The 25458-nt window shown below is 37.1% G+C and overlaps 1 protein-coding gene across 2 annotated transcripts in view; it reads left to right on the forward strand.

The window, feature by feature from the left end:
- Window positions 1-25458, forward strand: part of MICAL-like (protein) — a 482706-nt gene that overhangs the window by 138856 nt on the left and 318392 nt on the right. The window lies entirely within an intron of this gene.

The following is a 25458-nucleotide window of genomic DNA, read 5'->3' on the forward strand; positions in this document are numbered from 1 at the left end:
TGCGCAATACTTCCTTACTGAATCAACTGAAACACGAGGTGGTGCACTCAAGAATTATAAAAAGACTAAATTTTTTTTTAGGGGATCCTGATCTTCACGTGGGTGTTGCAGAAGATCAGTACCGTGCCGTGAGGGGGGCGAGCGGGGCGACGGCCCCGGGAGCCGAAGTAAGTGGGCGCTAAATTCGGGAGGAAAAAAGAAAAGAAAGAAATAGAAAATTAAGTACGAGGGTGCCGCCGCATACTCTCGCCCCGGGCGCTGATTTTCCACGGCACGGCACTGCAGAAGATACTGGCGTTACTTAGCCTACTGTGTCAAATGTCTTCTGGGAAGTTGCACAGGCAATTAGCAGAAAGCAAAATTATGAATACAGTTTCCTGCAACAACTGCTGCTCTTCAAAAAGCTAAGAATGAAGGGTCCCAACGGTATACATTCCCGGATGCTGTTGGTGCAGTAGATTGCACACATGTAGTAATAAAGAAGCCAAAAATCCATGGGGATGAATATATAAATCGAAAATGGCTTGCAAGTATTAATGTGCAATCTGTGATGCAAGAGAAAGATGCACCTGTGATGCGAGAGAAAGATTTGCTAGCGTATGACTCTCGCATATGGAAGAACTCGGATGTTTGTAGAGTAATGACAAATAATACTGCTAACGCATTATTATTAGGTGTTTCTGGATATGGGATTGCACTTGGTTAATGATCCCCTACCACAATCCTGCTACTCCAGAACAGACAACGTTCAACAAATGCATTGGAAAGAAGCGAGTAATAATAGAACGTTGTTTTGGTCAGCTCAAACAGCGATTTCCTATTCTGGAAAGTAAGATCAGAATAAACGAGGACATAGTACTTTAAACCTTGTATACATTGCTAAATATTTTGGAATTTGTCTCTCATAAATGGCTTTATTGGTAAATATTTATGAATGTTTGGAATTAGTCTTCTTCCCTCTATTCTAGAAAGCAGACAAGACAGTAAGTTAATTGAGCACTTGCTACTTGTCACTAAGCATTTGCTGAACGAGTAGAGGGAAGTTTTATTTATACCAAAACAAAGAGCAGGTGCTCGATACTCTGCTTGCTCATGAGAAAATGCTGAGAAGCAAGTGCTCGTTTTTTTATTTATACGACCCGATGTCTACTCCAGCGAGAACCTTCGAATTTTAAGAAGTTCGCGGAAGCTTTTCGTGTCATGACATAACCTACCTGGTACCTCTTTTCGTTTTCTTCTTGTACTCGTTGAATCAAGTGTACCCAATTACGAATGACTCGTATCGACAAAATTTGATAATTTCTATCCATCTTTTATTTATTTCGCCCGAGTTAAGTTTGCCTACAGTACTAGTGTCCTGTCCCTGCCCATAATAGCATTGAAATATTACATTAAAATTACACTCTTCTTTTCTGTTTTCTCTTTTTTTGGAGGGGGGGATTGTAACTTTCCGTATTTCTTCAATTTTATGCGCAGTGGTCGATGCGTATGTCTGTACCATCTCGAGGTTCCCCGATCCCCTTTTCTTCATGATCATTATACATTTTATCAACATATTTTATACTTCCACTTTTTCTTTGAAATGCTTATCGAGGATTACAACTACATCATTATTACTTCTCATTACCTAAGTATAACAACCGAAATATTTTACTTCATAATTCCTCATTATAGCATCATATAACTACAAATTTCATCAAAATCTATATTATTTTTCTAATTCCTCTAAGGTTGTCTAATTTTCCTTCCTACACCGTGCTATCTATAAGTACCTTTCCGCTCTATGTTCCTATATATTCTCTTTGTCTTTCTAGTTCCCCCTCCAACTGGTTGTCTGACATTATTTGGTTGGTTTTTCAAGACGCCATTCTCTAGGAAATTCAATGAGGGGTACTTTAATACTGGAATATTTTGCGTTCCGAAGGCGTATTGCGTATCGTTTCCTCTTTCTGTCTGGCAGACTAAAGTAGTGATAATGTCTTTTTCCGTCACTTTCACATTGCAGGCTCTTACAGGTTACTCTGACAATTCCTAGAGTTGGAGTTACTATGCATACTAAATTACACACAATGTTCTATACCAGTATAAATAATGGAAGGGCTTCATTCTAGGACAACACTTAGTTACTCTGCTCCATTTAGATATAATGTGTTATAGATGAGACTCAGGATTTGATAAAATAAAGAATCTTCTTTGCATTTGGGAGTTTAATTTTACAATGCTAATCACTGTAAAAGGAACAGTGTATATTAAAGCTTATTGTTTTACATATATTAGTCATCCAATGACAATCCAGGCTATTCGATGTGAAATTCCCGTCTCTTCACGAGACCCTGCCGGGATTATAGTAACATTAACAAACATTTTGAGAAAATATGGTTTGAATGCCGGCATCTTACAATGTCCAAAATTGTATGTAGGTTTAAATTTTCCGTTATTTTGTCCGTTACAAGTAAAAGAAAAAAAATCACCAGTTTATTGTCTTGTATATCCACTTGCAGAAAGACATTCTAGTCATTGCAGCTCACGAAGTTTTTGACTGCGCGTGCATGTCTGATTGACCGGCCCCTAAGGCAAGTAATGGTAGTCTTTGTTACCAAAACACGTACGTTGGCTTTTCCTGGCTTTGTTTAAATGTTAATGTGATATATGTTTGAATGTCTAATAGAAAGAAGCGCTTTACAAAGACAGTAAATGACCAACTAAACATGAAAGAAAGAAGTAGGTTGTTGTTGTTTGTTTCCCATGCTTCCCTTAATCAAGGATAAACTTAACAGTGAGAAGAGGTTATATGTTAGTATTCGCAATTTCCTTTTAATTTATTTAAAATATTTATTACATTGCAATGCAAAAAAAAGAAGAAGAAGAAGAAGAAAAAGAAAAAAGAAAAAGAAAAGAAAGAAAAAAGAAGTTATGTCCTGAAAGTCCCCATTTGGAAGAATTTAGCAATTCATTTATTTATTAACATTTTTTTCAATCCTTTTTTTGCGTTACTTTTTTGTTAGTTTCAAATTTTCAACTTTAACTTCACGCTTTTCCGTGGTCCCGCGTCGAATAGTTGCGAACGCTCTCGTCTTTGGTGCAAGCAGTCCCGGGTTCGATTCCCGATGGGGACACTCGGTCGAAAAGTGTTACTGCCAGCCTGCAAGCCAGCCATCTTGAGTGAGTTTTTTCCCTGGGTTTCCCTCATTTACACCAGGCAAATGCCGGGATGGTACTTAACATAATGGTCCATGGCCGCTTCCTTCCTTCCCTTTTATCGGATACAGTGGTCGCTGAGGGACATCATCCCTCATATACGTGACGGGCTAAATGGCTTTAGATGCCAACAGCCCAGAAATCTAATTCCCTAATTCACACTTTTCCGTACAGACAAAGTTATTGGGAATTTTGTACAAATGCATAAACCTGATAATAAAATATATGAACATAATATTCTATTAATACTTTACTATGTATATTTTATTCCATTATGCAACCAAATTGCTCTGAAGTTGGCTTGCACAGTATAACATCCATTAGATCTCGTGAATAACTTTTCATATTGTAAACTACGATAGACTTCAAGAACTTGAATGTGAAAACTATAAAAATTAAAAGTAAAGAATCATAAAAGAAATGTTTCAGATCAGTGCTGCTATATCAAATCCACAAAAAAAGTAGAAAATAATTTCAAGTGGAGCAAAGTTAAGAAATGGGAATAATACTATTAAAAGTATTCCATTTCTTCTCTTTACCTCACCATCACTACCACAAAAGAACGACAAAAACTCCTTTTCATTCAGTGTATAATGTGGCCTTATACTGTTCATACAGTTAATTATTGTGCCCTTCTCTAACTCTGTCAATATATCCAATATGCTGTGTGTTCATAGGGCCTTTATTACTTTATCGGTGTCAGGAATCACTTGCCGATGTTTGTTACGTTAATTAAGCCTGAATATATAAAAAAGGGTTTGTTTACAGTTATTTTATTTGCTTTTTTGTATAATAAAGAATAATTATAAAATTTAATGAGTCATAAAGAACAGCATGTGTTTACTTAATAAAGGCGCAATACCACTTACTACATCTGTATGTACTCAAAAGTCGTCATGTAATGGACATGCAGTGTCGACTTGTAATCAGATATCCCATTACTTTTATTATGATTTTCGGCAGTTCCATGTGCTTCGTGACTATGTGTTTAGCATACTATACATTTTTTAATTCGTAAGATCGGGCTTTATTTCTGGTGTGAGCTTTTGTATTTCAAGTCCTACGTTAAACTTTTAAGTCCATGTCTCGCATAGTCTCGGTGCTAAAACAGAATGTTAAACTTCACATCAACCAACCATCATTCTTCCGTCTAACTAGGTAAATACCAGCATTACACTTTCATTACATAGGCCATGGCTGACTTTCTTCTGTATTAGAAATGTTGATATTATTATTTATCGTTTATTTTGAGTATATTTTATTTTGTTGTTGTTACCGGCATCTATGGCTTTAAGCTTGTCACGTATGAGATGTCCTTTGGCAAGGACACTATCCGGGGAAAGGAAGAATTAAGGAAGCGCCCTGAGATATATACATGTTAGGTACAGTACCGGTATTTGCCGGGTGTGAATGAGGAAAACTGAGCAGAAACTCACTTAGGATGGTTAGCCTGAAAAAAAAAATAAAATAAATAATAAACTATCACATTTTCGAACAAATGTCCCCTCTCAAAGTTGAACGCGAGACTGCTCTCACCAAAGGCGAGCGTTAGCTATGTTCAGTATAGAATCGCTTTCTGGCTGAGTTGAAAAAGCTTCTAACAAATATACAAATCTATGAGGCGTTCCAGGTACTAAGGAGAACTCAGTGAAACTTATGTGCAATTTGAACGCTCGGAAATTGCCTTTGAGGTGTTCAAATAGTAATATCAAACTGTTGTGTGGCAGTCAGTTTTCGTGCCTATATGTATATATTGTTGCCATTCGTCACCGGACACCCATATCAGTACATTAATCCAATCTTTCAGTACCATATCAATATCTTGTAGGGCCACCTCTTGCCGCAGTGACGTCCGCAACTCTTCGAGGAAGACTTTCCACCAATTTGTGATACGTGTCTACGGGAATCTTAGCCTATTTATTCTGCAAAGCGACAAACAGCTTTTTTTTTTGGGGGGGGGTCCCAAGCAGCGCTCCAATTCGTTCCAAAGGTCAAGCTGAAATCTGGACTTTGGACTGGCCAATCAAGTTTATCTACAGCCATGTCGTCGGACTACTTGTTTCTTATGTCTGCTGTATGACATGAACATTGTCATGCTGAAACAGGTAAGAGCCAGTACCGAATTGTCTGTTTTTCTTGAAGCGTGGCCGATATTAGCCCGGATGGATTTAAACTAGTAGACATACAGATGGTGATCAGAAAAATGGAAACACTTGAACGAAATTGCAACTTACCAGATTAATATGGTGTCGGGCTACCTTTCGCCTTCAGAACAGTCTTGATGCGACGTGGGATGGAGACATAGAGGTCATGAATGGTAACAAGTGGAATTTTACACAATTCCTCGTGCAGGGCATCGGCCAGTTCTGTGAGAGAGGATGGAGGTGGAAATCTTCGCCGGAGTCGTGTTTCCAAGACGGACCACAGATGTTCAATTATGTTGAGATCTGGGGATTGGGCGGGCCAGGGGAGGTGTTGAACTTCATCCCGATGTTCCTCAAACAACGCTGCAACAACGCCAGCTGTGTAAATGGGTGCGCCATCATCCTGGAAGATGGCGTCATTGTCCGGGAACAACATCCGGAGCATAGGATGCAAGTGGTCTCCTAAAATTGCGACATAATCGTTGGTAGTGATTCGTCCGCTAAGTATGACCACAGGACCCAATGAAAACCATGATATGGCGGCCCACAGCATCACCGAGCCGCCGCCATGTTTCACAGTTGGGCGGAGACACTGCAGATCATAAGCTTCTTTGGGCGTTCTCCACATAAACACGGCCTGTGGTTGGGAATAGGGTGAAGGATGACTCATCCGACCATATCACACGTTTCCAGTCCTCAACGGTCCAAGTTGCATGGTCGCGGCACCATTTGCGACGTGCAAAAGCGTTATGGTCCCTGATGAGCGGTTCGGCCCGTGCAACACGAGCCCGTACGTTCATGTCATGTAATTCGCGGCGGACTGTGATTGTCGAAACAGGGTGGGGGAGGTGCTGATTGAGTTCCTCCGTCACTTGCCCCGCAGTGGCACGACGGTTCTGCGTGACAATGCGCTTTAATACCCGGCGTGACCTGTCACTCATGATTTTCTTCCGCCCACTGTTCCGCTTCCCCGATGTGGTTTTCCCGTGTGTTGTGTAGGTCGTCATCACCTTCGACACTGTCCCACGCGACACACTGAACACAGTAGCCACTGCCGTCACACTCACTCCACATAACCGCGCACCAACAATTTACCCTCTTTGAAAATCTGAGAGGTCTCCCATTTTACACTATCTCCGTCTGCTGCAGCCACTGGACACTGTTGTTCCACTGCGCCTGATGTAGTATGGAGACCGACCTAACACATCACCACCAGCGGTCAGGCGCTGTGGGCGCCACGACACCACTGCCAACCCATACATCTGACGTGTTGCCAACTACAGGTGTTTCCATTTTTCTGATCATCTGTAGCTCGATACATCTCCCATCCTTCCTTGATCATTTGGCACAACCTGCATGAAAATCGGACTTCAGTTGGAAATTCTAGACCCAAATGAAATCCATGTATTTTTAAAATCACCCTGTCTTGTAGTGTGTTCTCAATGTTGGCATTCTCTATCTTGCTTGGTTGTTAAAATATGAAAATGTTTTTTGTTTCAAAAAAAATCAGATTTATCTATCAGATCATTTTACGTTGTGATCTTTGACAGTGGAAAGAAACATATGAAAAAGAATTTTTCTGTTTAAAGGTACTACCGCAGCATCCATCTGGAAAAGGAAAAAATCCTAGCGAAAAAGTCAGAATGTCCGCATAGGATTCGAACTTTGTATCTTCCGATTACAAAAAAGAACAGTAACATTCACTTGGAAAATAGCTCGAAAAGTAGCTCAACATCGCTGATATATATAATTGTAAATAATCAATCTCAACACTAATATAAATTCCTTGAAGTTTTAAAATCTAATTTGACTTTCTCTGAGTAGAAAGCGTTAGCTTAGGTGCCAGCATTGACTCATTTTTCTGGTGTATTCTCTTTTAATTCTTGACAGTTGTTTGTTTATGCAATGCATAAACCAAAGGACTCGCCCAAAACAGAATCCTTTGAAAAATAGGAAGTCCGTGCTGCAGAATGGTTTGTTATGATAATGATTTGTAAATTCGCTTAACGTGTGGGATATATATTGACGTTTTATTGTATTACGTGAGGGTGAGGTCAACAACATGTGCACAGTTTATTTACTTAAAAATCATAATAAAAAACTAGGCCTTGCTCCATTCGGCTCATTGCCAGGACGTTTATCTACCACACCTTGCCCTGCCAGCATAGGTTTGATTTCTCCTGTCCCCAGGTTGTGTTGCCCTCTGCCTTACTCCTCCCTTTACTTGCATTAGCTTGCATTGAACGTTCACGAGGTCATGGTTGGCCTATGAACTCTTTCTTGCTTGTTTACAAGTTGTAAGTAAAAGTCGTTGCGGAACTTTTTTTTTTTTCCTTCCTTCAAGTTCATTGAAAAATTTTCTCGTTTTTTACGGACGATGGAATAGAAAAAGAACATTATCATTGTCCATTGACAGCTTTTTCTATTATTGTTATATGTATTAGTTGAGAAAAAGGTAGAGAAAGTTTATGGCTAATTAACATGTGTGTGTCTTTTCTTTGAAGTCTGCTGTTCACAAATACTAGTTTGATGTCCCACGAATATGCCTTTTACACTGAAGTAGACATGCCATTATTATTATTTTTTTTTTCTGTTATGAAATAATTGGATAAAGTGTGAAATGGTGCTACTGAATCCCGAGAAATCACACGGAACAGGTGTTGTTCTCTATTAATAAACAACAATAATAACTAATACCAATAATAAAATTAGGGAGGGGAAGAGCAGTCTTGTAACTTCAAACGAATGTTACACATGGAATCGAAAGGAAAAACTCCGAGCGATATGTACAGCATAATGGTGGAAGTGTGTAATGGTGTTAGCATGGAGAACAGCACATCTCCGTGATTTGGTGACCTTTACAGCTTCTTCATATCCCAGCTAACCTACACGTATAACAGCTTTATCACCAACTACTCAGCTCAGAAACATTGAACGCGAAATTCGAAAAGACAGAAAAATCGGTCATCCAGAAGTGACTATATGCTCAGGAAATACTCTTTATGAACAAACATATTCTTTGATTTTGTCTTTTCAGTTCTTACGCATGGTCAGCATTTTTGATGATTCGCTTCCATGCTATATCTCAAACATCACTCTCTGTTATCTCCTTTTCTTCCAGGTCCATAGTCACAATTTCTCCATCTTCTGGTCTTGTTTTGCCTTCTACCACTCTTTTGCCGACATGACCATCACCATACCACAGTAATCTGCTTTCGTGTATTCTCATCAACATCTCAGTCACTTTAAGAGCTTGACTTACTTAAAAAAAAAAAAAAAAAAAAAAAAAGTTTGTTTTTCATAAGTGAAAGCAGATAATGAAATGTAACTTACCACAATCATAGATAATGTTATTTTACAACAGAAAATATGAACGTGAATAATTTTCTGTTTTGCCATCCATAGAAATTACAGTGCTGCCAGAATAACAACTCCCCAAAATGTAAGTTACGGCAGCGATTAGAGAGGAACGAACTCAACTGCATTTGATTGCTTCTCATGTTGCCTTGGTATCCTGTGAACTAGTTTTTAAATAACATTATTATTTAATTTTATTAGCTGTATGTTAAAACTATTTGCTGTATTACAAACCAAATATAACTATTATTTAAAAAGTTAATTAATATGTATATATAAGGTCTTAGAATTCACTCATGAATTAAAAAGTCTGCTAAAGTTTCAAAACACGGTGCTTAAAAGTCACGGGTCCAGAAAATTGTTAAACCATATAACACTCAACATTTCAATGTACTTTTTTATTAGGCTGCATCTCCGGTCACTAAGTAAATATTTGTATTTAGAAAAAAATCCGATTGGTGATAACTGTGATTGGTCAGTTTGATTTTAGCATCACCCATAACTTCCTATTTAATAGCTTTCGCCTAACGGGACTGTGCTGAAGGGAAAGTAATGTGATATCGCACACGTTCGTTGTTTCGTGTTTAATTGTTGCTAGTTATTTGTCTCAAGTTTTAGGTGTGCCTATTAAGAGTATCTAAATATTTCCCCTAGGTGTTTATGCAACTGAGCATTTTAAATGTTTTGCAGTTTGCATAACATTGTAGGAATTAGCGTTTTTGTTTTTGCACTATATGGTATAGGAATAGGAATACTGTAAAATGCTGCAAAAGTGTCAAAAAAAAAAAAGTTTTAAAATGTGCAAAAAAAATGATAACATTAAAAGAAAATGCAAAAAGGTACAACCGATACATATTTTGGAGTGTTTTTATTTATTTATTTTTTGCAAGGCAGACTTGGTCATTTAATAAATAAATTAGGTGCAGCACCTAAAATTTCTACCTCTGTAATAAGAGAACCTAGAGATAAATAAATGAAGATTCGAGGAAGAGTCTGCTATGAGATTTCTACGTTGAAATTAATATTGTATTTTTGTTAGTTGTTGAACCGACTTGAAAATTCAAAATTTAGGTAGGTAATTTAGTGTAATCACGTATAAATAGGGTTTCGGAGCTCATGTGGTTCGGATTTCACGTTAATCAGTAGGTCCACGTCTCATATAGCCTCGCTGTTGAACGGGTCGTTAAACTCAACTCAATGTAAAAATAAGTTGTCCCATTGTCTAGAGCAGTGCTATTCAACCTTTTTTTTCTCGCGTACCCCTAGACATAGTTTGGCATCCAATTGTGTATCCCTGAAGCTGTCTAAAAGAAATGAAATGAACTTATTAAACTTAATACACATGTTCTGTTGATTAAAATGGGGGATAAACAGAGACCCAACAAAATTACAATCAGTATGCCAATCAAAAGACTATTTACAGGGGATAAAGTGCACATCAAAAAAAAAAAGGGGGGGAATTTCAAAACATATGGGAGATATCCAAGGGGATTTTACCCTCACTCTCTCTGATAATTCGCACACTGAATGTTAAAAATCCAAAAACTGAAAGAACTGTAGAACTTACTACATGTAATTTTTCCAACAATGATCATTCAATAAATCTTGGAAATAAGCTTATTTTAGGATTCCGTATCCCCAGAATCATTTTCTCGTACCCCTAGGTGTACACGTATCTGGTTGAATAGCACTGGTCTAGAGCGCATACTGATATCACATTAATTTCCCATTGGAAATACAGTATTGACATACCAATCGAATGAGTTATTAATTTTAACAGAAGATTCCGTCTTTCGTATCCTTTAGTTGAATAAACACAAAGCAGAACTACAGGTTACAAATCAGTATTCTGTTCTCGCCATTTCTATTAATGGTGAAGAAAATACCGTGTTTTTTTTATTTTTATGATTTTAGCATCTGATATTTTTTTAAATTATTGTATGAAGAAATATTTTCAGATATATTGCTGATATGCACAATTTACAAAAAAATAATCCCATTGATTTTGTTTTTCATTTCAAATGCTTTCCAATGTTTAGATCCATTGGATCAGAATTTAAGCTGTCAGTGGCCAAAGTGTGTAATTAGATTGATGATTTTGGGATTTGAGAACGAGCATTAATAAAACTTATGTACGTATGAGAGATTGAAGATAGGAAGATTTTTTTTTCTAAGACTAGATACAACTTCCGGGGTCGATGGCATTATTGAGATTAACTCATAATAATTTCGACGGCGAAAAAGTCGTATTGTGCAAGGAGACTTATTCTTCGAGACCGTTTCCGTCTTATAAATAACTAACAACAACGGATCGTACACGATTTGTAATACCCTTCGTCATGCCGTGTATAAGCATTTGCAGTGATGCCATAAAATTTCTACCAGAATTGCCAGTGAAAAAAGAAGAAGAAATGTTGTATTTCTCAAATAGTCTTGTCATGCAAGAGCTTTTAATTAGAATAGACAGACCACCCAGGCGGCCAAAGATGACTGTCCCGTGTGATCGTTGAAAAATACTGCTATAGCGTAAATAATTGATATTTCTAGTGTGATCACCTGTAGTTGGAAGTATAAACAACGATTATATTGCTTAAGTGAACATAAAATAATAGAGAACAGCTTGGAAAACTTGGGCGTGTGTATATGTATATGAGATTGTTAGCGAACATGCCATTTATATGTAAGAGAATTGTGGAGATCTGGAGAAGTGCATTTCTTATCAGTATCCTGTCAAAGTTGTCCTGAACGTTATAACGATCAACGCATGAAATCATTGACATATGTAATTAAGCATTAAGATTGATATCAGGTAAATTACTATACATAAGTACAAAAAGGAAATATACATAAGAGGTAGCCGACCTCCATGTGATCAACTGAACGAAAACTGGTTTGCAAGTTCGTATCCAGGCTAGGATATGGACGTTTGCGTTGTAAGAAAATAAATGTATTTTTTTTTTAAAAAAAAGAACAATAGATAAAATTATAAATTAATTTTATGAATAACAGTATTTATTACATTCAGAGTTCCATGGCCACAAACTAAATTTGTGTTGAATATCTATTATTTCAGTCCAGTTAGGGCATTTCGAATTGAAAATTTAGAGCAAAACGGTTATCTTATTAATTTATAATCAGCCAATATCCTAAAATTATACCTAAACTTATACCTAAAATTATACCTCTATCTAATAAGGTTCTCACGTATTTGGAAAGAAAGATAGAATGAGGCCGAAGAGTCTCCATATATTTACGGTAGATGAATGTAAAGTAGCATTAATTTCACCATTAACTTGGAGATGATGTTTTTCTATTTCTGTTACCAGCAAACGGTGATTATTATTTTAGGGTGAGGAGACCCTGGTGGCTCAGTGGTAGAGCGTTCATCTGGTGCATGGGGCCGTGGTTCGATCTTATCTCGCGCCAGCCGAACTTTGTAGTGGACAAACATCGTGTGCGTGGGTTTTTTCGGTGTTCTCACGTTTCCTCCCACTTTATTCATTGCACCATTCCATTCATTTCTCATCATAACCGTCTTCTTTACCCTAGCTGGCATAATCGTGGGACGTAAAACTGATAGATTCCATTTCATTTTTTAGGGTGAGATATGTATTAGGACGTGTCTAAGTACGTAACACGTTTAGGACGTGTCAAGTACGTAACACGTTCAGTGTACAGACCATACAGCTCAGAATATATTTACACAGGGAAGCAAATAACCACTCGCACACTCGCCCGGGGCGAGTGGTTCATCGGTGCGGGCGAGTATTTTATATCATACCGAAGTAAGTAAATGACTTCTATTGTGGGATGTGGGCTAGTAGTTTTTCTTCTTGGGCTAGTAAAATTGTGTAGCTTATTTGCATCCCTGTATTTACATATTATTTTTATGCATCGAAGTAAAATTTTGCAATAGAGGGGTCTACTATGTAAGACTTTAGACAGTTATATATGTGTTTGAATGAACTAAAGTGTTATATACGTTATGTTAATGGTTACGAGTAGTAATAGCAGCACGACATAGCAAGACATAGCAGCACGAATGTACTTAATCGTTACCGAAATTGAAATTTTATAATTTCTCTTTTATTATCCAATACAATCTGCTTTGACTGTCTTTTTAAAAACAGAATATAACGTTCATTATCTTAACAGAGTAAATTATTACTACGATATATTTTGTTTCAAGTGAATTAAAATGCTTTATTACCGTTTCACACCTCCTTGTTATTGACAATTTATAACACGAACTTCCTGAAAATTTTGGTGGGAGGAACGTCTCATCTTTGCTATGTGTGGTCTCGGGTTGGATCACCAAACAAGTTAGATTCAAAGTCCGATGTTTCACATAGTTTGCGTCTCACTTTAAGTATATTCTGTTTCTTTCTACAAGTTCATAAGGTCGTAATGCATTACATAAGCATATATCCAGTGCCATAACTAGGCAGAAGCAACTGGGGTAGTGCCTCGGGGCCCTCACCAATAAGGGCCTCGGAAAAAAGAATACGCGACAAAACGTACTAGCGACAAAACGTACCACCGACAAAACGTACCACTTACCCTGAGGGATGCTTGTGAAGGGTTTTCTAAAAACACTTTAAATAATGACAAGCGACAAAAAGTACCACTTGCCTGGAGGCCTACTTGCGAAGAGTCTTCCAATCAGCCATCAAATAATGTCAGGCGACAAAACGTACCACTTGATAGGACGGTATATATATCGGCCAAAATAAGGTTAAAACTTGAACAGATTGGTGGTGAGAAAAGTGCCGATGCAAGACCAAGGCTAAGACAAAGGCTAAGACTAAGACCATACCTGCAAGAGTTTCGCCAGACCAAGAACACCAAGAATCTTGCATATGCAATATTTGAATATTTGCTGATTTCCATCACACTTTATCCAGGCTTTGGACAAGGGACGGATAGGTATTATTAGAGGGGCGCGGGCGCTTTCTCCCACAAGGGCCACCAGCATCTCAATGTCACAAATCAAGTTGCACAATTTTCTTTCTACAGTAAGTCAATAGTATTAACAATTGACAATTAAAACCTGATATTCTTTCATCAGTATATTATTCTGAATTGTTCAAAATATTATATGAAGTTCAAGGAGAATGTATACTATATTACAAAATTAGCAGATGTTTTAGTGTACTAGTTTTTGATGCTACTGTATCTATCACTTTTGCATTCGAAATATTTTTTAATAAATCTTTTTGAATAGCCATCAACATAAATGTTTTCAAATGTTCCTGAGACATGGTACTCGTTAGCCTATTTTTAATGTATTTCAGTTTATTTCAGTTTTGAAAAAAATTTCTTTCACATGTTACCTGAGTTACGGGCAAAGTCAATAAAAATTTGTATGCTGGAAACCTGGATAAGTATTACTGCAAAATTTACAATTCTGCAAAATTAAAAAGCAGCACATTGGACAATTTTGCAACACGTTTTCCATTCACTTTCCATGTAAACAAATGTATTTTCTCCTAATTCTGAATCACTTGCACCATCAGCACAGTCATTTTTTCTCGGTTGTGCTCGTCATCAAGACCGGCTTTCAAGGATATCCACGTCCTTCAAAAGTCCAAGAGAATACATTTATAGTATCCTTGGAAACTTCTTTACTGGAGTTTTTCAGAAAATATGTAAGTTTATCGAAAGGCACGTCTGGAAGTTCTGTTACTTGGTTGAAGTGTCTAGGGTCCAAATAATCCATAAAGTACTTTGCTTCTTGAATCTTGAAGAAATACTCGAAACTACCATGTACAATATTGTGTTGAATGCTTCGATGCAGTACCTGGTCATTGGATAGAAGCAGCTTCATCTTCATATTCACAGGAAAAATCTTTATCCATCTCTGAAGGCGAATTGTCGATAGGTCAATAGAAAAAAAAGAAATCACGTTCTAAGTCTTCAAATTTGTTATTGGCCCATTCTGCAAAGCTTAATGCTGCATTCTTAACGGATTCAAAATCATCTCTGAGCTCCTCCGTGGCTAAGCGGTTAGCGTACGCGCCTTTGGCGTGGGAGACCCGGGTTCGATTCCCGGCGGGAGCTCATGTGGTTCGGATTCCACGTTAATCAATAGGTCCACGTCTCATATAGCCTCGCTGCTGAACGGGACGTTAAACTCAAAATCAACTCAACTCAAAATCATCTCTCTACTCTTTGAGTTGGAACAGAGTAGTCTGCACCATCCGATAGAACTATACTAGCAGCACCCTCTATTTGGAAATAGTTTGACAGAGAGGTCGTCGTCACTTGAAATATCTTAAGGAACATTTGTGCTGTCCGAGTTGTTTTGAACTTGAAAAGATCTTTTATATATTCTTTCGCTTTACACCTAGCTTTTGGTTTGATATTTTCTGTAGAAGCAATTTTCTTAGTTATTATGGTCAACTCTGTATACAAACCACTTTCTGGGTTCGAAAAATGACCAAACTTTTTCTGAAATACAGTGTGTTTTCTACCATCTTGTTTCCGCAATAACTGTAAGACGCCTTTGTTAACATTTGATCTTCCAAATGTCCATTCGCTGATAAGACTCACGCATAAATATCGCAGTCATTCAGCAGAACAATGACACAGAATCAATGCAATTTTTTGTCAGATCACATATGACATGATTGAGTATATGAGCGTAACACCACACGTGTATCTGAGTTCCTTAGTGGTTAAGCGGTTAGCGTATGCGCCTTTGTCGTGGGAGACCTGGGTTCGATTCCTGGCGGGAGCTCATGTGCTTCGGATTTCCCGTAAATCAGTATGTCCCGTCTCATATAGCCTCGCTGCTAAAAGAGCCGTTAAACTCAAAATCAACTGAATCACACGTGTAACTGATCATAGGTGAATTGAAAAAATCCGAATATTGTCCTTGCATGTTACTTGAGCCATCGGTTGAATTTCAAATACACTTCTTAATATCAAGGTTCAACTTCTGAAGAATTTCCAGCAGTAAACCGCAAGGACACTGACCTGTGGTAGATATGCATTTTACAATGACAACAATACTTTGTTTAACAACCATTTTGTTTAACAACATACCGTAAAACAGCAGAGCACTGGCCTGAAACTACTATAACTTGAGCAGTGTCTAATAGAACAGAAAATATTGAAGCTTGAGAGACTTCTTTCGAAATATCTTCTCTGATAAATGTGCTGATAGCATTCAAAACATAATTCACCGTGTTTAGTAAAAGTTATGCGACCACTATCCTGCTTACTTCCTCGTATATGACTCTTCTCGTGACCTTATCTAAATTACTTTTAAGCGGAAGATCAAATTTACTTAAGAAAGGAATAATATCCAAAAAGTTTCCATGATCTATAGCTGGGTCTTTCAGTTTATAGGCTGCTACATTTCCTCTGTAAATGAGCCCTCTTTTACCAATGAGTTTCTGCACTTTGACAACTCGATACATTACCTGTCTGTTCTTCTCAACCTTATACTGCCGTTGTTTTACCTGTTCATGAAGAAGTAGTTTCTTAACATTACGTTCTCTTTTGTTAGATATGTAAGCACACACATTGGTCTAATGTATTTTGGAAGACTCTTGTTCTCTTACTCGCTGATAAACGTGTTTAATGTTACGTTTGTCACGTACAGAACCTTTAAGAGAAGTTTGTTCGATCTGGAGAATAATCTGTGAACACGCTGGAAAAAAAAAAAAAAAGCTTGAAGTGGTACGTTTTGTCGCGGATTAAATATCCGAAATGTTTTAATTAGTCCAAGACAGGTTGTAATTTATATAAGTGGTACGTTTTGTCGTGGAATAAATATCAGAAATGCTTTAATTAATCCATGACAGGTTGTCATTTATGACAGGTCGTCAAAAGTGGTACGTTTTGTCGCGAAAATTCAATGGTACGTTTTGTCGCTGGTACGTTTTGTCGGGACACCCGGAAAAAAGTCAGGCTTACAACATTTCTACTCTGAGAACTGAAAATAGGATAATACCTAAAAATTGAAGAATTTAGTGCTATAGTTTGAAAAATTGTCATGGCTACTGCAGATCTATCTGTTTTTACGCCAGGGAAAATGTCGCCTTCGGTTAGTGATGAGCAAATGCAAGACCAAGACCAAGACCCGGGTGATCTTGGTCTTGGTCTTGCACACCCAGTCTTGTTCTATAAGTGAAAAAGTTTGTAAACAGAACGCTGCAGCCTAGTTGTTGCGCATCTAATCCTACATTTCCCCACTCCCTTCTCCGCGACGATGATGTTTTGCAGTGTTGCAATCTGGAGGGAGCGGAATGGTCTGAGGATTTTCTACGACATTTGAGTGTAAATGCTGTATATTGATTGCACTAAATTTTTAATGCATTTTAATATTTTCTCTTTGAATATTAAATGAATTAAGTAGGATTAGGGGTATTCCTTACCAACGTAATATATGAATTAAAAGGTGGAAAAGTTCGCAATGAATCTTAATGAAAAATAAATAAATAAATGATAACAGAAATCACCTCCTAAATGTTTTCCATTTCTCCTTCAGTTTCACTCTCCCACTCATCTGAATCTGTATCGGCCGATGAATCTGAGTCTGAATCGGTTTCACCAAATCTAGTTATCAGTTCATCTACACGCTCATCCATAAGTCCGTCTCTTTCAAAGTAAGAATCTTCAATTTTTTTCACGTGTTCAGAACATTTTACCCATTTCTGTGGTGAATATTCATTAAATAACTTTCCCAGTAATTCTTTCTTTTCATCCAGTGAATCGGAAATGCATTGCCTTGCTTTGCTCTTTATTCCCCCTTCCCCCCCACACAAGTTCAATAGGATTTAAGTCTGCGTGGTAAGGTGGAAGTCTTATTATAGTGTGCCTCGCGTTTATAAATTTCTTGTCAATCGCGTATTGTTTCACATAAGGTACATTTTGAATTCTTAAGAAAAATTGTCTTTTGTTCATTCTCCACAATGTATTTACTCTATTCTCCGCTTCAATTTCGGTTTCGTTTATAGGTTTGTCTGTCGCTGATAGCCACTGTATCATGTCGCTTTTAAGTGAAGACATAGATAGTCTTTTATTGATTTGAACATTGTGATAACTGGCATTATCAACGACAACAACGCTGTTTTCGGGAAGATTAGGAAGTAGTTTTTCATCGATCTATTTTGAAAAATTTCTACTGTTCATCTCATCATGATAATCTCCACTTTTTCTGCTTAGATTTGGACAATAATAGAGCATTATCAACAAACCCAAATTCCCCTCCTGCATGGACCATAATAAGACGTGGCCCTTTTCCAACAGTTTCTGTTGCACCTATTTCACTCTTACTTTGCCAACACGCCAGTACTGAATGTGATGCGTGAATGTAGGTTTCATCTCAGGCCGGGCCCGTGAATTAATAATGTGAGGCCCGACTCGAGTTAGCATTTAGGCCCGACCCAAGGGCGCCGATTTCTCTGTAAAGTTGGGGGCATTCAGATGCAGAAGGTATATACATGAGGATTTTAAAGCAAATTGCATTCAAATTATGCCATAATAATGTATATTCATAAATACAACAGGGGGCCTACATGACCTTTGGGACCTCGAACATATAACTAGGGTGATAATTAAATCAAATATTTTAATTGCAACCATACCAAATATTTTGATCCGCACTTCTGGAAGAGGAACTAGCTGAAATAAAAGAAATCGTTGAACGAAGTTTTCTCTACTAGTTATAAGTTGTTAAAGTTTTTTTTTTTTTTTTTACACAAGTTGTATTTTCGGCCTTGGAAGTTGAATAATTATTCATTCTTACTCAGAAGGATGGGGGGGGGGGCGCAAAATATTAAACATTATAACACTTGAGACATAGTTTGTACTAACAATAGACTGAAAGCAGCTTATTTGTTGTCTTATATTGACAAAAATACTTTTGTCAAATCGTCTCATTGAAGTAAGACAGAAATATTTCCCTTTCAGAAAGGTGCGCCCCCCGTTCTGTATTCGCCCCTGGTTCAGTATCGTAATGTTCTAGTAGGCTCGGCTGTCAGTTCAGTCTTTAATGTGGAATCCAGAAAATTAAGCCATTCGCCTTTTGGTTTCTCTTCGTTTTAAAGCTTAATAACGAACATACGCAGAATATACTACCGTAGAATACGAAGAGCTACCACCGCAACGCATTTTCGAAAGCCGGATTAAATGAAATGGACCACTGATATGAGAATTACGAGTCGATACTGTAGGTATAACGCTACACGGTAATATTTGTCATTTATTTTAGCAGGTGATATTTGTTGTAGCATAAGTTTGCTGAGTTAGTATCACTGGTACTTTCAAGGCCAGATCAGTGGATGGAAGAGTAGTGGGGAGGGTGGTGGAATACGAAGTGCTCCACAGCGATCTGCGCATCTTGGTTTGAAACTTGTCGAGTTATAGCACTGGAACCCTTAGTCTTGGTCTTGGTCTTGGTCTTGCTTGCAAGTGTCTTGTAAGTCTTGCTTTTAAGATATATTATGCTTTTCATAGGTAAATTTTACTCTGGATATAAGTGATGATAAATTCTCCAATGGGCCAATAGTAACGGAAATACAATAGATGTTTCTAAATGTAATATAGTTTACCTTTGTGTAAGTATGATGATAGGTATGACCTTTATTTATTTTTTTTTCAATGGGTCCCCACGCTTCACTACTTATAAGATAAATTACAACGTTTCATAACCTTTTTATATTTTTTAACAAATTCAATACTCCACTGGTTCCCAAAAATGAAGGTTTCCCGTGAGACGCATTTAAAAAAAAATCAAGATGGCACAGATTACTGAAAAAGAATGAATTGCTAAATTATTTTTAGACTCTAAAGGCGTCAGATATTTTTTAATTTTTAACCAAGATTAGCTAATCTTTGTATTGAACAAACTTCCAATTAAATACTGAGATTTTGGTTTATTGATTCCAATATGTACTCAATGGAACAGAAACATGGATATTACGAAAAAAACGATGAAAAACATATTGGAGGCTTTCGAAGAAAGGAGAGAAGTAGTTGGGTTGAATGGAAAACGAATGAGAAGGTGTTAGAAATAGTAGCGGTAGGGTAGAAAAGAAGAATTTTAGATGTAATTAAAAGGAGAAAAAGGGACTAGTTAGGACATTGGCTGAGGAAGAACTTTATTATGAGGGACGTCCTAGAGGATATGGCGGAAGGAAAGAGAGAGAGGAGGCGAAGGAGACTGTAGTTGAAGGAAAGTATTAAAACAGAAAATTGCTACGTCAAGACGAAGAGACTAGCTGAGGATCATCGTGCATCGAAGCTTCTGAGTTGCAACAAGTGACCTGCCAATAATGACAGACAGTAGCGAATTTATGAAGGGGGGGGGGTTCCGGGCTTAAGTCCTCCCCGGAATCTTACTTACTATAGTAAAGTATATTAAATATCTTGCAGAATTTTTACATTTTCAGGCAAAGCTCCCCCCCCGAAAGTTAGCAAAGCCCCTCCCGAAACAAAATCGTAAATACGCCACTGATGACAGAATAACTATGGTGATGATGATATGTTAGCAGTATTAGCCAAAAAGAGAGAGAAAAATTAAAATAATAATTATTATAATCAAACCTCTTAAAATCTTAGAATAATTTAAGTGAAAATTGAAAACGACTCAACTGTCCATGTCTTTTGTGTAAACTCAATTTATACAAATACTTTTGACCTATATTAGAAATACGAAAACACAGCATCAAACTCCGTTATTTGAAATAACAGTACAAAATCACTCTCACTTGTGAATATGGATTACTTATTGTTGTATAATTTTATATCGCTCAATCCTCGTGTGCCATATACCTGAGGAGGCTAAAAGTTATATTGATAAACAATTATTCAACGTATAAGCACCCGCCCATGTAATCAAACTTGCGGTCACACACACTAAGTTTTTGTCAATGTCATGAAAATGTTATTTCGATATTAATTTTTTGAGCACACATTAAAAATTTCTAACGGATGCTTGATCCTTGGAGCGAAAGCCATATCCATGTAGTCGGTACCTATGGTGTACGGAATTACCGATGTTCAATACTACATTTCTCTTTAGTTTTGGAAGAACACCACTAATATGTTTTGAAATGATGTAATATCTAGTTTTAATTGCCACGATTATACACCGAGGCTAGTGATGATGAGGAATGAATGAAATGTTGGAATGAAGAAAGTAGGAGAAAACGGGAAAATTCCGAGAAAACCTACACACACAGTCTCTATTCACCAAAAAGCTCACATAGTGTAAACTGGAATCGACCAGGGATCCCAGCACCAGAGGTCAACGCTCTACCACTGACCGGTACTTGTGCAAGACTCTTACGCAAGAGTCTTGGTCTTGCATCGGTATTTCTGGTCTTGGTCTTGCATGCAAGACTATTGCAAAAACTGCAAGACCAAGACTCTTGCGCTCATCACTACCCTCGGTCGAAATCAGCTTTGGGGGCCCACAGAATTATTGTTACTGAACTAAGTAGGACAAAATACTAATTTGTTTCCTTTCGGAAATATCTTGTTTTACTTTTCATACTACTATTCGCAGTAGTTTATGTGAAGTATAAAAAAGTTTTAAAAATTATTTTTTTCCCTCTGATTAACCATAGATTTTCAATGATGTCATGCAGAGAGATAAGCAGAAATTTATTTCGGGGGAGAGGGTCCAAAGCTTTTCGGGGTAGTCAAAATTCAATATGAGGACAAATTGTATTAAAATTTGTAATATCACCCATAAAATTAGGTAAAATTTACAGAAAAGTCGGGATTTCAAGCAAGAAGGAGTTTGGACCCCCCAGGACCCACCTCCTGCGCGTCCCTGGTGTAATGTGTCTTTTCATTTCTATATATTTGGGCTACAGATAGTTCAAAGCCGCTACTTTTTGAGCACAGACACGCTACTTTTTGATCTTCGGATCTGACAATACTGACTCAATGATTTAAATCAACACAATGTGAGGACCCCCATTTGGTCTAGCAGCTAGCACGCTTGACTTCGGTTCGCATGGTCTCGAATTCGATTTCCGGTGGGGTATAGCTGAACGACCAAAGTAATTCGGATTCCACTATAAGCAGTAGCTCCATGTCTTCTTTAGCCGTCCTAGCAAATCGTGGGACGTTAAACTAAAAGAAACCAAACCAAAAATCAACACAATGTGTATTAATAATTGTCCTTGAAAGTCGCGTCTCGATTTATAGAGGTCTGTCTCGGTCTCGTCTCGATCTCGTCTCTGTTATATAAAAGTTGTCTCGGGCTCGTCTTGGTCTCGGTACCATCCCTAGATGCCAATTAGGGATTGAGCTACAAACATTTGAAAGTATCTCTATGATATGTATTTTTTTCTTTCTATCTTTTTTTTTTTTTTTTTTTTTTTTTTTTTTTTTAATGCCTTATACCAGAAACTTTCCGTTACAAAATGGACTTCGTATCCGAAAGCTTAAGGAAAGTATTTTCCGGTTGAAAAAAGTTATGACTACCTGCTGTGCATGGAATTTAAAAAAAGAAAAATCATTTTAGGATTAGATTTCTGGGCTTTCGGCATCTGTCCATGTTAGCTCCTCACATCCATGATTTCCATCGTCAATCACACTTCCAGGAAAAACGGACAAAAGATTAGGAAAGGAAGGAAGCGGCCTGGAACCAATATGTTTGGTAACATCCGGCATTTGCCTGGTTTGAATGGGGAAACCCCATTAAAACCTCTCTCAAAATGGCTGGCCTGAAAAAGCTTTTTTTTTTTTTTTTTTTTTTACACTTTTTCGACCAAGTGTCCCTATTGGAAATCAAACCTGGGACCGCTCACACCAAAGACGAGTGCGTTAGCGACTACGCTGCGCGGGGCCACATTTTCATTTTTATTCGCGGGTCTGGCCACTGTTTGTCCATCACTGATTTAAAAATCTAGAGGTCCAATTTAGGAGAAATTCCTTTAAAATAGACCTCATTACATTGTTTCACTTTTTGTGATACAACTTAAGGCTTTCTTTAAAAAAAAAAAAAAAAAAAAAAGTTAGTACTTGTGTCTGGAAGATAAGGCTGTAATATCTAACAAAAACGGTATAATTTTCAAATGGTCAACCCAGACTCGCACGTAGGAATTTATTTCGGGAGTTTTTTTTTTTTTTTTTTTTTTTAAGGGGAAGTAAAACCAATATGAGGGTATATTAAAATTTGTAAAATCAGCCCTAAAATTAGATTAAATTTACAGAAGTGTCGAGATTTCGAAGGGGGTTCGAACCTCCAGGACCTCACCCCCTTCGTACGCCCCTGGCCAAATTTGTTGAAAATTAATTTAACTTAAAAATATAAAGAAATATCGCCTATGGTTATGATGATATCGTGTTAAGTTGAGAAACAGCGTATGTTATGTGTATGGTGATATACTGGAAGAGTTTGTGAACATCAACAAAATCAATTGATGAAGTCGGTATACATATATATACAGTGAATAAACGTGATGGTATACAGCTTGACGTAGCTGGTACGAGGAGTTGTTAACAGCAACTAATAGAGGAAAAAAGAAGACATAGGCGATGATTGGTTATCCTACCATCTGGCTATTGTATAGCAATTAGTGCTGGCAGCGTTGCGTGAAATAGTAGCGTAGTAGTCATAAAGATTTTTTGTTCTTGTAACCACTTCTAAGCTTCTTTTCCGAACCAACGTCTATCGTGAGCGCCCAGTGGCTGTGGGAGATCATCGGGACCGATCCCGTTAGTTTCTCGAAGACACGCACACACGGCTGATGATACCTCCATACGTATGTACTTGCATACACAAACAAGAGGTCAAGTGCGTGAGGTCAGCTTAAAAGAAACTGCGTCACTAGAAAAAAGTGTCACCTTACAAGTGCTATTATCTCTTCAGTATTATTGACAAATCTTTGCGTGTTTGGAATGTTTTGTTGTAGAATCTTAGATTTGTGTATCAATCAATGGTACATCTTGTGAGATAACAATTGATGTTAACTTCCTTCCCTTTGTAAACTTGCCTGAAAACTCATCTTAATGCAAACTGAAAGCTTCGTGATTGTTAGTGTATATGTTTTATAAAGTCGTGCAAAGTTTAAAATCTTTGTTCGAACTAGAGGCGGGGGAGTTTGATTATGTTATGTATAAATATTCCAATAGTTAGAATAAAGAAGAACCGCTATGATGTCGATAAGTGTAAACCGTTATTAAATGCTATTCTGAAAGACACAATACAATCGTAGTGACAGAGAAAAAAAAAAGGAGAGAATGAAATCATATTTGTAATTTAATAGGCCGTTTTAGCACCCGGGGCTATAGAAGCTGTAGATGTTAGATTTTAACATTGTGTCCAAACTTCATGTCCTTCCCACCGGGGATCGAATCTGGGACCACGCACACAGGAAATACGTGTTACCCGTTTGATTAATAGGGAGCTCCAGTATTCAGATGATTGCTTTCATCAGACACAGCAACACAGATTAATAACGATAAGTCTTTGGTTTGGTCTAGTTATTATTATTATTATTATTATTATTATTATTATTATTATTATTATTATTATATTTGTGTGTGTGTAGATATTAAATTAATACACTTTACGAAATTCGAGTCGATAAAGAATAAATCGTATGTATATAGAATTGTTATTTTAATATTATTTTTACTGAAATTCTATAGATAAGCAATACAGACATTGCTAAGTGGCTGTTGATTTGATTACAATAAATGCAATCCTCTAAATGGTTAGATTAACATTTCAAGATAGACTAGTTATTGCCTTCAAGCCTTTGGCCTGTTCAACACTGTAACTTTTCTTATTTTCAAATAATTACGATGAAACAGTGCAATTAAGCGTTAAAGTATTTTTCTCAACTCTTTATTCAAGGTTCCACAAAACATCCTTGGTTTTATTTCACGTTCATACTTCATATATTCACTAATAATACAACCCAGGTATCGAAAACTAGTAACCTGTTCTATTTTCTCCCCTCCTACTTCTATATTTGACACTGACCGCTTCGTTCCAATCACCATGGCTTTTGTCTTTCTAACATTTGTTTTCATCCCATATTCTTCACCCTTCCTCACGTTTTCTTTTCTCTTATTGATTTTCTCTTCAGATTCTGCAACAAGAGCCACATCATCAGCAAACCGTATTCTCTGTTATAATATATGTATATTATTATTATTATTTATAATTAAAATATCATACAAGTATGTCGGGATGTTCTCGACGTTGAGTAAAGTGTGTCGTCAGTCAAGAAAGATTGAGAACCACTGTTCTAACCAACTCCGTTTGTTCTACGCATATATTGAAAAATGATTAACGGGCCTTTTATGCGTAGTAAAAAAAAAAAAAAAAAAAAAAAAGAGAGAGAGAGAGAGAGATGATAGTTAATTACAGGCAAAAAGAGAACCGAAACAGCATTACGCCGAAGAAAAAGAAGAAGAGAAAGAAAAAAAGAAAAGAAATGAAAAACCTGAGGTCCAGACAGTGCTCTAATTGTATATTCTGAACAGCACGTAAGTTGATCGGCTAGTTTTTAAATGTAATACTTACTTTTAAAAAAATAAAAGAATAAATATGATGTCCCGTTATCACACACACTCACTCATATATATATATATATATATATATATATATATATATATATATATATATATATATAAAATATACGCACTCTGGAAGACAAAAAAGAAGTTTGTTGTTTCTGGCATTGGATGAGTTACATGTTTATACTTTTGCGTATTTGTGTTAGCCACAAGCTGTATGACCAGTCAACACATGGCTTGTAATAGTAGACCTTCTTCATAT

Source organism: Thermobia domestica, chromosome 3 (genome assembly GCF_964235325.1).
Source record: "Thermobia domestica chromosome 3, izTheDome1.hap1.1, whole genome shotgun sequence".
Taxonomy (NCBI): Eukaryota; Metazoa; Arthropoda; class Insecta; order Zygentoma; family Lepismatidae; genus Thermobia; species Thermobia domestica.